This window comes from Bos indicus x Bos taurus, chromosome 19, assembly GCF_003369695.1.
Source record: "Bos indicus x Bos taurus breed Angus x Brahman F1 hybrid chromosome 19, Bos_hybrid_MaternalHap_v2.0, whole genome shotgun sequence".
Classification (NCBI taxonomy): domain Eukaryota; kingdom Metazoa; phylum Chordata; class Mammalia; order Artiodactyla; family Bovidae; genus Bos; species Bos indicus x Bos taurus.
Genome location: NC_040094.1, coordinates 327153 through 337538, shown reverse-complemented (window position 1 = coordinate 337538; position 10386 = coordinate 327153). Strand labels below are relative to the sequence as shown.

The 10386-nt window shown below is 37.0% G+C and overlaps 1 pseudogene; it reads left to right on the top strand.

The window, feature by feature from the left end:
* The first annotated feature begins 671 nt into the window (after positions 1–671).
* On the top strand, positions 672–1592 carry LOC113877362 (annotated as a pseudogene).
* The last annotated feature ends 8794 nt before the right edge of the window (positions 1593–10386 follow it).

Here is a 10386-nt window from a genome sequence, read left to right as displayed (position 1 = left end):
GGAGGACCATGTCAAAAATGAAAGAGATGCTTTGAATCCTACCAGATTTCAGTGCCAGACTGAGATTGTGCTTACTGAGAATGAACAAGAGTTGAAACAGTGTAATAAAAAAGAAAGAAAATGAAAAAAAAAATTGTTGAGAAAGTCATTAGTGACATAGTAATATGGTTTTTCCAATGGTCATGTATGTATGTGAGAGTTGGACTGTGAAGAAAGCTGAGCACCAAAGAATTGATACTTTTGAACTGTGGTGTTGAAGAAGACTCTTGGGAGTCCCTTGGCCTGAAAGGAGATCCAACCAGTCCATTCTAAGAGATCAGTTCTCGGTGTTCATTGGAAAGAATGATGCTAAAGCTGAAACTCCAGTACTTTTTCCACCTCATGCGGAGAGTTGACTCATTGGAAAAGACTCAGATGCTGGGAGGGATTGGGGACAGGAGGAGAAGGGGACGACAGAGGATGAGATGGCTGGATAGCATCACCGACGTGATGGACATGAGTATGAGTAAACTCCAGGAGTTAGTGATGAACAGGGAGGCCTAGTGTGCTGCAATTCATGGGGTCACAAAGAGTCGGACATGACTGAGTGACTGAACTGAACTCAATTTCAATTTTTCCACTTTATTGTAATCCAATATAAATGTAAAAGTCAATATATCATGGAGGAAATTATGAGAAGAAACTTCACCTCAGTGACTGGGTTCATTCTTCTTCGACTAACTAGTACTCAGGAATTGCAGATTCTCTAATTTATGCTGTTTTTCACCATTTTTATGGTCATAGTGACAGGAAATCTTGACAAGATTGTCCTCATCAGGGTCAATGCCTGCCTCCACACCACCATGTACTTTTTCCTGAGCCACTTATCCTTTGTGGATCTGTGTTTCTCTACCATTGCGACTCCAATGATGTTGAGAATTTTCTTATCAGAGAGATTGCTTATACAGCTTGCACGGTTCAGTGTTATTGCCTTGGTCCATGTAGGGATCCACATCCTGGCTGTCATGGCCTTTGATTGGTACATGGCCATTTGCAACCCCCTGCTTTATAGCAGCAGAATGTCTAAGTGTGTGCACGTCCCTCATCACAGTGCCTTATGTATATGGAGTGCTCACTGGCTAATGGAAACTATGTGAACCTACAACCTAGCTTCCTCTGGTCACAATGAAATTAATCACTTCTAGTGTGCTGACCCACCGCTGATTAAGCTGGCGTGTTCTGACACCTATAATAAACAGTTGTCCATGTTTGTAGTGGCTGGTTTTAACTTCACTTGTTCTCTCTTCATCATCCCCATTTCTTACATCTACATTTCTCCTGCCACATTGAGGATTCATTCCACAGAAGGCAGGTGCAAAGTTTTCTCTACCTGTGGCTCCCATCTGACAGCTGTCACTGTCTCCTACACAGCTCTTTTTTTCATGTATCTTAGACCCCCTTCAGAAAAGTCCATGCAGTAGGGGAAAATGGTGGCTGTGTTTTACACCACAGTGATCCTCATGTTGAACCCCATGATATACAGTCTGAGGAACAAGGATGTGAAAGAAGCTTTGATTAAAGAATTGTTCAGCAGAAAAACTGCTTTCTATTAATACATGAATTCAATGCTAATGTTCTTAAGACTTTTTTATCTTCTATAGACAATGACTTCCTCCTATTGCTTAGTTCCATAATTTGTCCAAATATATATCCACTTGAAGAGATGGGGGAAATTTCCATGGAGAAAATCTTGCTAAAATATATTTGAGTATCCATGTCAATAGACAGGAATTTTGATTTCTCCAAGAAAGCTTTGCTTGCCCAGACCTAAAAGTAAGAACTTATACACTGAGGAATCAAATTCAGTGAAAAAGCTCATTTATATCTTGGAGAATAAAAATATTAATGCTAGAATAGTATTTTCTTTTTGGAAGGAATTGGTCATTGTTTTAGACTGTCTCTTAATGGGGTAATTTACTATAAAATGTAGGTGATAACTTTCAAAAATTATTTCTGCTCAACTTTACTAAATAAGCATGCCTTCCTTACCACTGGAAATGAACACTTGAACTTTCAAAAAGGGGAAAATGCCCTCTTTACCTTGCTTGAGTTCTTTTGACTGGTCTATGATTAAGTTTATTTAAAAAAAAAATCATGTGTGCAGAGGTCTCATAGAAAGAGACATATAAAGTGATAAAAGCAAATTATTTATCAGTTCCAGACAAAGACAATTATTTGTGAAGATTTTACAAAACAAAGGGACTCATGCTTGGGTTTGTGATCTAATGAAAGTCACAGTTGGTTTACAGTTTTTTTTAACTTGAATTCTCAAACTCTGGTGATAAGGATGATTTATATCTTTCTGGTATTTGGAGGCTGCCCTCACAGGTGAGATTTATTTTCCACCTTTGAGGGAAAGTTTAGGGCTAGAACGCATTTTTAATTATTTTTCGATAGGTGTTTCTCAAGTAAATTCAATTCAAAATAATCAACAAGCCATGGCAGTTTATCTTGCTGTGACCTTTTCTGAGTTTCCACGATCTCATTCAGTCAACAGTATGTTTCACTCATTTACACTTACCCATCAGCTCAGTTCTATACCTTGCTTCCATTAACACTCTCTTTAGCCTGAAGCACAAAAGACATGGTCCTCAGCAAATCACAATTTTCTCCCGTGATTTATCTCTGGCCTTTTTTTTTTTCCCCTCCTTAGGACTTTTTTTTTTTTTCTTTGAAAGGGGGAGGGGAACAAGATTAATTGATTGTGTGTTACCTAAAAGTTTATGTAAATAAATATACGTAGATATGCATAGCTCCCTTGGATTTCAGGCGTCCAGTTCTAATTTCTCCTACAGGAACTCTGGATAAGGAAATGGCAATACACTCCAATATTTTTTTTTTTTTTTTCTGATTTATTTTTCACCTTAATAAAAATGAAGCAAAAAGTCACAGAGAAAAAGTATTTGGATAGCTTTTTATCATATATGAAATGAGTTGCCAGTCCAAGTTCGATGCCTGGATGCCTGGGGCTGGTGCACTGGGACGACCCAGAGGGAGGGCATGGGGAGGGAGGTGGGAGGAGGGCCCAGGGTGGGGAACACAGGCACACCGGTGGCGGCTTCATTTCGATATTTGGCAAAACCAACACAATATTGCAAAGTTTAAAAATAAAACAAAATTTTTAAAAAAAAGAGAGAGAGAGAACCGAAGAATACACTCGCGGCACACAGTAAACTCCGTAAATGTCTACCGGTTCATTTCTTATTGATGGCGGACAGTCCGGGCACCTGCTCCTTTTGCCTGGAGAATTTCACGGACAGAGGACCCTGGTGAGCTACAGTCCATGGGATCGCAAAGAAGTCGGACATGGCTGAGCAACTAACACACACACACAAAAAGAGATAAAACATGACTTGACAATCAGTTCAGTTCAGTCTCTCAGTCATGTCTGACTCTTTGGGACCCCATGGACTGCAGCACACCAGGCTTCCCTGTCCATCACCAACTTGCAGAGCTTACTCAAACTCATGTCCATCAAGTTGGTAATGATCTCCAACCATCCCATCCTCTGTTGCCTCTTCTACTCCCATCTTCAATTTTTCCCAGCATCAGGGTCTTTTCAAATGAATCAGTTCTTTGCATCAGGTGGCCAAAGTATTGGAGTTTCAGCTTCAGCATCAGTCCTTCCAATGACTTTTCAGGACTGATTTCCTTTAGGATGGACTGGTTGGATCTCCTTGCAGTCTAAGGGACTCTCAAGAGTCTTCTCCAACACCACAGTTCAAAAGCATCAGTTATTTGGTGCTCAGCTCTCTTGATAATACACATGTCTAAAACTATTATATCAACCCATATTGCAGAAAACACAGTTATAATAATATAATAACATAATTTATTATATATTATATCATATAATAATACTTCACATTTGAATAACATTTTGCAAAACACACAGTCCTTTACCTTATCTCACTTTATTTCACAGAATATTAAGAGTAAAAACTATTCATTTTCAATGGAAACCCCATGGGACTGAAATCATTTTACCTGTTTAGAGGCAAAGATACTGCAATTCAAATCTCATAGTGATGAGAGATAGTCAAATTCAGCACCACCACTTCCAGTCGTGTAGACTTGTGTTTTATATATGTTGAGGCCAACAGTTCACCTTAAGGTAACCTAGACTTTAATTATAATCATCTGATGGAATATGAGAGGCTGGTTATAAGGCTCACACAAAGCAAGGATCTAGAATAGACATCTCTCATGAAATTAAGATTGTTGTAAGTCTATAACCTCTACAGAGATATAGAGTCAACAATAACAACAGCAACAACAAAATCAAAGTTATTTACTTAGGCTTTGACTAATGGACAAACTAAAAATAACCTTTAAAAAAAAAGTCAATTCATTTATTCATTTTGGGTTTAGATTTACAGTGCTTCCACGAACTGTCAAATTCATTTGAAATGAATTTAAGGTGTTCCTAGTTTAGAATAAGACTTGTGGGACTGAAAAAACATAAATATTGGCCAGATAAATGAATTATCAACCACTCAAACAAGAAAGAACTTCCATAGATAAAGTCCTTGTTCATGTAAATTTACAGAAAAATAGAAGAAGAAAAAAAAAGAAGGATACTCAACTTCAGATATTGGATTTAAATATTTAATATTTAAATAAAAATACTAAATACAATATTAAAATATTTTAAAAGTAAAAAATGTTTAATATTTTAAAGTTATTAAAATGCATTTAATGTTTGAAATAAATAAAGGTTAACATTTAAGCCATGGGACTATTAAGATCAAAATGGACAACTAGAACTTGTGAAGAAATTTTTCAATTAGGACTGAATACAGGGTAAACAAGGGCTTCCCTGGTGGCTCAGAAGGCAAAGAATCTGCTTCAAATGCAAGAGACCCACGTTCAATCCCTGGGTTGTAAAGATCCCCTGGAGAAGGAAATGGCAACCCACTCCAGTATCCTTGCCTGGAGAATTCCATAGACAGAAGAGCCTGGCAAGCTATAGTCCATAGGGTCACAAAGAGTCAGATATGACTGAAAAATTAACATTTGACACAAGGAAATCAAAATCCATAAATTAGAACAAACTTATGATTAAATATGGATAAATACAGACCATATGGAACAACAATATAAATTTGGGTAGTTCCAAAGACAGAACTAACTTACTGAAAATAATAAATTATAAAGAGAGAGGAAGAGATGGTAGCAAAAAGGTTTTTTTTCTGCATTTTTAAAACAGGAAAAAACATTGGATGACTTCAGAGTTTATTAAGCTTAGTGTGGGTGTTAGAATAACAAGCGATACTTGTGAAAGACCAAATATAGAGTATAGTTTGCAAAAACTTTAAAAGGTAGATTAATAAACAATCCATGCATAGTGTTGCTTATATGCCAAACAATAATCAGCACAAATTTTACAGATCTTTTCCCCCAGATATTTACAGATGTTATGTCAATGGCCATTGGAACAACTGAGACATGTGATGTTATTGTCTCAGATTTGTACTTGGGAGAACCTGAAACAAAGAGCCATTAAATGACTGCCACAGATTACAGGCATTAAGTGGCAGAGCTGGAAATATTAATGTGATTTAAGTCTATTTCATTACAGAATGTCAGAATATTTCCCAATTAATTCATGCAAGAGAATGAAAAAAAAAAAAGCAAATAATGAACAGGTTCTCAACAAAGATATATTCAGGAAACCAAGTAACATGTCAGTTCATTCCAGTTAAGTTGCTCAGTTGTGTCTGACTCTTTGTGACCCCATGGATGCCAGGCTTCTCTGTCCATCACCAACTCCCAGAGTTTACTCAAACTCATGTCCATTGAGTTGGTGATGCCATCCAACCATCTCATCCTCTGTCGTCCCCTTCTCCTCCTGCCTTCAATCTTTCCCAGTATCAAGGTCTTTTCAAATGAGTCAGTTCTTCGCATCAGATGGCTAAAGTACTGGAGTTTCAGCATCAGGCCTTCCAATGAATATTTCCATTGAATATGAATGAATGATTTCCATTATGATGGACTGGTTGGATTTCCTTTCAGTCCAAGGGGCTCTCAAGAGTCTTCCAACACCACAGCTTAAAAGTATCAATTCTTTGACAAGTAACATGTCACATATCCTCAAATTCAATGGTAATTAGGGAAAAGAACTGTAAAATATTTGTACCTACACACAAACCTAGTATACAAAAATTTTTAAAAACACCTTGTAATATTAATATTGGTGAGACCATGGAACAAAACTACTTATATAGTTCTAATGGGAATGTAATTCATATAATCAGTTTGTGAAATTCTTTGACAGTATCAGTTTAAGCAGAATATATATGTATTCTGTAAATCAGCAATTCTATCAAAAATTCTAACAAACAGAAATGCATGGATATATTCACATAGAGACAGGAACAAGAATATATTTTGTAATAGCCACATCAAGAAGCACTCTAGACATTTCTCAAAAATAGGAAGAATACATAAATTTAAGTACAGTCATGTAATAGATACTATGCTGTTTTTGTTCAGTCACTCAGTCATTTTTGATTCTTTGTGACCCCATGGACAGCAGCACACCAGACTTGCCTGTCCTTCACTATCTCCTGGAATTTGCACAAATTCATGTCCGTTGAGTAGGAGATGGGTAGCCAAAGTATTGGAGCTTCTGCTTTAGCAACAGTCCTTTCAATGAATATTCTAGTTTGGTTTCCTCTAGGATTGATTGATTTGATCTCCTTGCAGTCCAAAGACTCTCAAGAGTCTTCTCCAGCATCACAGTTTGAAAGTATCAGTTCTTTGGTGCTCAGCCTTCTTTATGGTCCAGTTCTTTGTATCCATACATGACTACTACAAAAACAAACAAACAAACAAACAAAAACAAAACAAGCAAACAAACCAAAAAACATAGCTTTAACTTTACCAACCTCTGTCAGAAAAGTAATAACTCTGTTTTTTTAATATACTATCTAGATTTGTCATAGCTTTCCTTCCAAGGAGCAAGTCTCTTTGAGTTTCATGACTGCAGTCACCATCTACAGTGATTTTGAAGCCCCCCAAAATAAAATGTCACTCCTTCCACTTTTCCCCCTTCTATTTGCCACAAAGTGATGGGACTTCCCATGCAGCACTAGTGGTAAAGTACCTGCCTGCCAATGCAGGAGACATAAAAGATATAAAGGATACTGGTCGATCAACCTTGTATCGACCCGGGGTCAGGAAGATCCCTTGGAGGCAGACATGGCAACCCACTCCAGTATTATTGCAAGGAGACTCTCCATAGACAGAGAAGCCTGGCATGCTACAATCCATGGTGTCACAAAGAGTAGGACATGACTGAAGTGAATGAGAATGCATGAACAATGGGACTGATGTCATTATCTTAGTGTTTTGAATACTGAGTTTTAAGCTAGCTTTTTCATTATCTTCTTTCACTCTAATCAAGATGCTCTTTAGTTCCTCTTCACTTTCTGCCATTAGAGACGTATCATCTGCATATCTGAGGTTTTTTATAGTTCTCCTAGCAATCTTTATTCCACCTTGTAATTCATCCAGTTCAGCATTTCTTATGATGTATTCTGCCTAAAAGTTAAATAAACAGGCTGACAATATACAGCCTTGACACACTCCTTTCCCAATTTTAAACCAGTCTGTTATTGCATGTCTGGTTTTAACTGTTGCTTCTTGCCTTACATACAGGTTTTTCAGAAGATATGTAAGGTGGTCTGGTACTTCCATTTCTTTAGTTTCCTCTACAGTTTGTTGTGATCCACATAGTCAAAGGTTTTAGAGTAGTCAGTGAAGCAGAAGTAGATGTTTTTTGGAACACCTTTGCTTTCTCCATGATTCAATGAATGTTGTCAGTTTGATCTCTACACTTTCAGTAATAAAAGAACCATTGCTATTTAGAATGTGGGGGCTTTAGGGAAGTCATTAGGCCATGAAGGCTTTGCTTTGCCCTCATGAACTGAATTAGTGCCTGTGCATGCTTAGTCATGTCTGACTCTGTGACCCCATGGACTGTAACCCGGCAGGCTCCTTTGTCCATGTGGTTCTCCAGTCAAGAATACTGGAGTGTGTTGCCATTTCCTCATCCAGGGAAAATTCCTGACACAAGGATCAAACTCAGGACTCCTGCATTGAAGGAATATTCTTTACTTCCTGAGCTACTAGGGAAGCCCATGAACTGGATTAGTGCCCTCATGAAAGAGCCCAGGGCACTCCCTTCTCCCATGTGATGTCTGGGGAGAGCAAAAAGACAGCTGTCTATGAACCAGGAAGAATGCTCTCATCAGAACCCAATCCAATCTTAGACTTCCAGCTTTCAGAACAGTGATAAATAAATATCAGGTGTTTATAAGTCATTTGCTTATGTTATAATTACTATAGCAGTCCAAACAAGCTAAAACAATCATCAACCTAAGGTTCAGATATCAACAGAATTTTCACCAGAAGACTATACATGAAAGAATGTGTTCTGTTTGATTCCACTTGTGTAAAATTCAGAAAAAGACACAAACTATGTAGAGTGCTGAAAATAAAGATTCATCTAACTTGAGGAATACTGACTCAGAAAGGAGATGAGAAATTTGTCTGATGTAGTGTTTGTCTTCTATTTGGTTTAGAGGTTTGGTCATAAATGCATTTTTACTTTGTAAAAATTCAATAAGCTGTAAATTTATGTTTTATGCACATTTCGAATGTGTACTATAAAGGTTTGAAATATATTAAAAATGATACTACTTTTCAAAGAAGCAAAACCTCCTTTGACTATGAAAGCAGTCTCTTTGTCTACTGAAGGTAGAACATATTAGTTTGCAAGGGCTGCTATAACTAAGTACCACAGACTGGGTGGCTTAAACAAAAGAGTCTGATTTCCTTCCAGTTTGGAGAATAGTAATTCAAGATCAAAGTGTTAGTAGGGTTAGTTTCATTCTGAAGCTTCTGTCTGGCTTATAGACAGCCATCACCTCCTGTGTCTCTCACAGTCTTTCCTATGTGTATTTTTGTGTTCTCATCTCCTTTCTTAAAAAAGACACCAGCCATCTTGGGTTAGGATGCACTATCTGAACTGATTACAATTTAATTTCCTCTTTAAAAACTATATCTACAAATTCAGTCATATTCAGAAGTACTGGGAGTCAAGATTTTGATATATGGATATTAAAGAAACTTTTCAACCTACAACCCAAAGTTGGATGGCAATAGGTTGTGGCACAAAGTTATGGTACTTGTGTGGAAGAAATTGTGTTAAATTGGATTAAACAAATATTATTGGTAACAGAATATGTCAGGAGTATTGATGGAAGACATCAATATTATGATATAGACTTCCCAATATATGAAGAAAAATACTGACACTGAATCTAAAAAAAGAAAAACACTAGAAACCAGTTGGGTCCCATGGCAAATCAGCATTGTACCCAATTATTATTTCTCCAGAGAACTAATTTAGTGCAAAATACTATCTAACAAAGTAATTACTTAATACTCACCTATATGCATAATCTCTTAGGGAAATTGTATCAATATACAAATAATATAAAACCTGCCTGCTTTATTCAGCAGAAGAGCCATGACATTGATGTTCTTTCTAAAATGGCTTTTCCTTCATAGGTATATAGACTTATGTATAATACATTTATTTATAACCATCAAAACTCTGTTTTCTTATTTGGGCAATCACGTGCATTACCAAAACTAGACATGATTCATTTATGACAAGATAGAAAAAGGAAATACAAATGACCAGAAAAGTGTGGATATTTACTATTTTAGGTACAATCACTTATAAAATTCACTGAGTCAGTTAGGTGGATGATAAGGAAATTGAAAGCCATTCTCTATGATTCTTTACTTAATGACTAATACCTACCATTTATTGATGATTACCAGTCCATGGATGTACAAAGTGTCAGAAATAATTGGGCATGCACACAAACACACACAGACATGTATGGAGAAAAATATGTTCCATAGTGCATACTTTCTGTTGCATAATCCTCAAAATAAACCTACCATATAAGTAATCCATTTTGACCAGAGGAAAAAAAAATGATGAAGCCCAGAAATATTAAGAAACATTGTCCAGAGTGCATGGATCAAAATCCATGCACTTTTGTTAAAGCCAGAATGGGAATTTAACAAGTGGACTCCATAGCCTATGTTTTTACCAGTAAATTCTACTCAGTTCAGTTCAGTTATTCAGTCATGTTGACACTTTGCACCCCATGAACTGCAGCATGTCAGGCCTCCGTGTTCATCACTAACTCCCGGAGTTTACTCAAACTCATGTCCATTTAGTCAGTGATGCCATCCAACCATCTCATCCTCTGTCATCCCCTTCTCCTCCCACCTTCAATCTTTCCCAGCATCAGGGTCTTT